At 39.6% G+C, this 3,430-nt stretch overlaps 1 protein-coding gene across 4 annotated transcripts in view; it reads right to left on the reverse strand.

Moving 5' to 3' along the window:
- Positions 1-3,430, reverse strand: part of LOC106881662 (uncharacterized) — a 109,127-nt gene that overhangs the window by 46,762 nt on the left and 58,935 nt on the right. The gene's annotated exons all lie outside the window — the stretch shown is intronic.

Raw genomic sequence — 3,430 nt, forward strand, 5'->3', positions numbered from 1 at the left:
ATCAAGCAGTAGGCTTTTTTCACGAACTTAACAAATCAGAGGTGGTCATTTTCTCAAGTTATTTATTCGTACGTAATCGTAAAAAGGAAAAGTCTGTTTTTACCTATTTATAGAGAACTTTAACTAGGCGCAGTACAACACTGATCGAGCCAATAACAGTTACTGCTTCAAGGTTTTGTATTAGAGTTAATACCTGCCCATAGGGTATGGAGACGTTGAAACAGTTATAAAACGTTTTGTTTCACATTTAATATAACCCTAACCCTAACCCAGTAGAGTTAAGTGGGTCGCCATAAATTGGTGTCATAAATAGTGGGTCGTGTCTCTAAAAAGTTTGGGAACCACTGGTCTACATTATTTATAGAAGAGAGGACAAGTCAATAATATTTTTCTTCTCTTTGATAGTTTACAAATGCTTGCAGGAAAAAAATTGAGAGAAAAGTATATTAAGATATGAATACAATGGTAATTTATTTTCAAATGCAGAGATGCTGTAAGAACAGCAGAAACAATGGGTAAATTACCCTTACAAAGCAGAAAAATTAGTCAACAAACAGCTATGGGACTCGAACCTATATCTCTTGATATGACTCCAGCTAAGTGCTTTACCATTAAGCTAAACTACCTACTAACAAATTAATCCACTTTTTAGACACTTAAAGCTAAATATGCAACCACGTGTGAATAAATATAAACAAACTAACATTTGTTTTTTCTAAGTGCCAAATTGTTGTTGTTGGCACTCCGTCGCTTACAACGTCGAGGGTTCCAGTTGATCTGAACAACGGAACAGCCTGCTCATGAAGTTAACGTGCAAGTGGCTGAGCACTCCACAGACACGGGTACCATTAATGTAGTTCTCAGGGATATTCAGCATGACACAGTGTGACAAGGCTGACCCTTTGAATGGCAGGCACAACAGAAACAGGAAGTAAGAGTGAGAGAAAGTTGTGGTGGAAGAGTACAGCAGGGTTCACCACCATCCCCTGCCGGAGTCTCGTGGAGCTTTAGGTGTTTTCGCTCAATAAACACTCACAACACCCGGTCTGGGAATCGAAACCGCGATCCTATGACCGCGAGTCCACTGCCCTAACCACTGGGCCATTGCGCCTCCACTATAAGTGCCAAAATGTGTATATTAAGATACAAATAAGATGATAATCTATTTTTCAAATGCAGAGACACCATTAGTACTTCAGAAACATTGGGTAAATTACCCTTTCCGCTTTGTAAGAGTAATCTACCCAATGTTTCTGCTGTTCTAACAGCATCTCCGCAATAAATTATCATCTTATTTGTTTTTTAATATATACATACCAGCGCTTATAAAAAACAAATGTTAGTCTATTCATATTTGCATACATGTGAGAGAAAAGTAATTCATATAAAAATAACAGGAACGATATTCCTGATATAGGTAGCTGTCACCATAACTCGTAAAAAGGACGGGAGAGGAATACTCAACCACTTTTTTTTTTCTTTTAATACATCCTGTTTGCAGATTAGCCTGCATATTGAGATTGTACTGAGGTTTGTATCTTCAATGATTATAATAATAATAATAATAATAATAATAATAAAGTTCCAAAAGGTTATGCGCATTTCCCTTCCTCCTCTAGCTGAGCTACATAAAAAATATAAAAATATTTTTAGTAAAATTAAAAACAATGACTTCATCTTTGTGTAATCTGTCAGTGATAATCTGATCTTGTAAAACACTTTCACGACCACGCGACCACTATCACTACAATTACTACTGCTGTTGTTGCCAAGGTCACCAACAGCACCACCACTACTTTACATCTATTTTCTATGTAAGCATGGATTGGATGGACTGTTTACAATCTGAGTCAATTCTTATCCTGGGTTGTAGAGGACCACATTTCACTTGTACATTCTACCACCAATAAGAAATCATAGGAACGAAGAGTGATTGAAATGAACAAATGATGCAGCTAGGAATTGAACTCATGTCAGAAACAACATGCTAAGAGCTTTTCAACCATTTCTTGGCAATAACACATAAAGAGTGAAAGAGGAAGCAAAAGAGCAGCAAGGAAAAATTTCATGTCTGTGTTATTGCTGAATCAACATCTTCCATTCCATTGTGTTTACCTTTTGTTGGCACTCTGTCGCTTACGACATCGAGGGTTCCAGTTGATCCGATCAACAGAACAGCCTGCTCGTGAAATTAACGTGCAAGTGGCTGAGCACTCCACAGACACGTGTACCCTTAACGTAGTTCTCGGGGATATTCAGCGTGGCACAGAGTGTGACAAGGCTGACCCTTTGAATTACAGGCACAACAGAAACAGGAAGTAACAGTGAGAGAAAGTGGTGGTGAAAGAGTACAGCAAGGTTCGCGACCGTCCCCTGCCGGAGCCTCATGGAGCTCTAAGTGTTTTCGCTCAATAAACACTCACAACGCCCGGTCTGGGAATCGAAAGCGCGATCCTATGACCGCGAGTTTGCTGTCCTAACCACTGGGCCATTGCGCCTCCACCTAGAGTGACATAGACATGGTACATAATTCAGAGATCAGGAAGTCTCTCCAGGTCAAATCACTCTTTCTCTGCATTGAGAGATTACAGCTCTTCTTGTACAGTGGACATGTGATTAGAATGTCACAGGTAAGAATTGCTAAACAGAATCTTCAAGTCAAGCCAACCATTAGGAGACCTAGGGGTAGACCAAGAATCAGATGGGTGGGTAATATCCATAGTTTCAGTTAATCATGCTTGGCAAACCAGCCAAAAAGTGCAATGGTGGTTGCTTCTAATGGGACCCTATGGAGAAGATGCCTGCAAACTCTACCCACATGAACCTCCCAGAAAGTGGATGAAGAAAATGGCTGGATGAATGAATGGATAGATGGAAATAAATTTTCTAAGTGGAACATTTTGAAACCATCGACTTGCTTAAATCTGTGTTTTTCTTCTTTTTCTTTAATGGTTTGATTGGAGGATGAGGGACAGAGTCCATAAACATTTTCAGGGCATCGGTGACTAATGGGAAGAAGGGAGGGATTTATACTCAGACCTGAGACCTGGTTCAAATGCTGTACGGTGTGGTCAAACACCAAACAATAAGGGTGCAAAACAAACCTCATAACCACAAAACCATATTCATGCATGAACAAAAATGAGTCAGGAAGAAAGGGTTATGAAACACTTTACTCTTTTACTCTTTTACTTGTTTCAGTCATTTGACTGTGGCCATGCTGGAGCACCCCCTTTTAGTCGAGCAAATCGACCCCAGGACTTATTCTTTGGAAGCCTCGTACTTATTCTATCGGTCTCTTTTGCCGAACCGCTAAGTTACGTGGACGTAAACACACCAGCATCGGTTGTCAAGCGATGTTGGGGGAACAAACACAGACATGCAAACATATACACACACACACAAACATATATATATATATATATATATA

The sequence above is a fragment of the Octopus bimaculoides genome, chromosome 4, assembly GCF_001194135.2.
Source record: "Octopus bimaculoides isolate UCB-OBI-ISO-001 chromosome 4, ASM119413v2, whole genome shotgun sequence".
NCBI classification, from domain to species: Eukaryota; Metazoa; Mollusca; class Cephalopoda; order Octopoda; family Octopodidae; genus Octopus; species Octopus bimaculoides.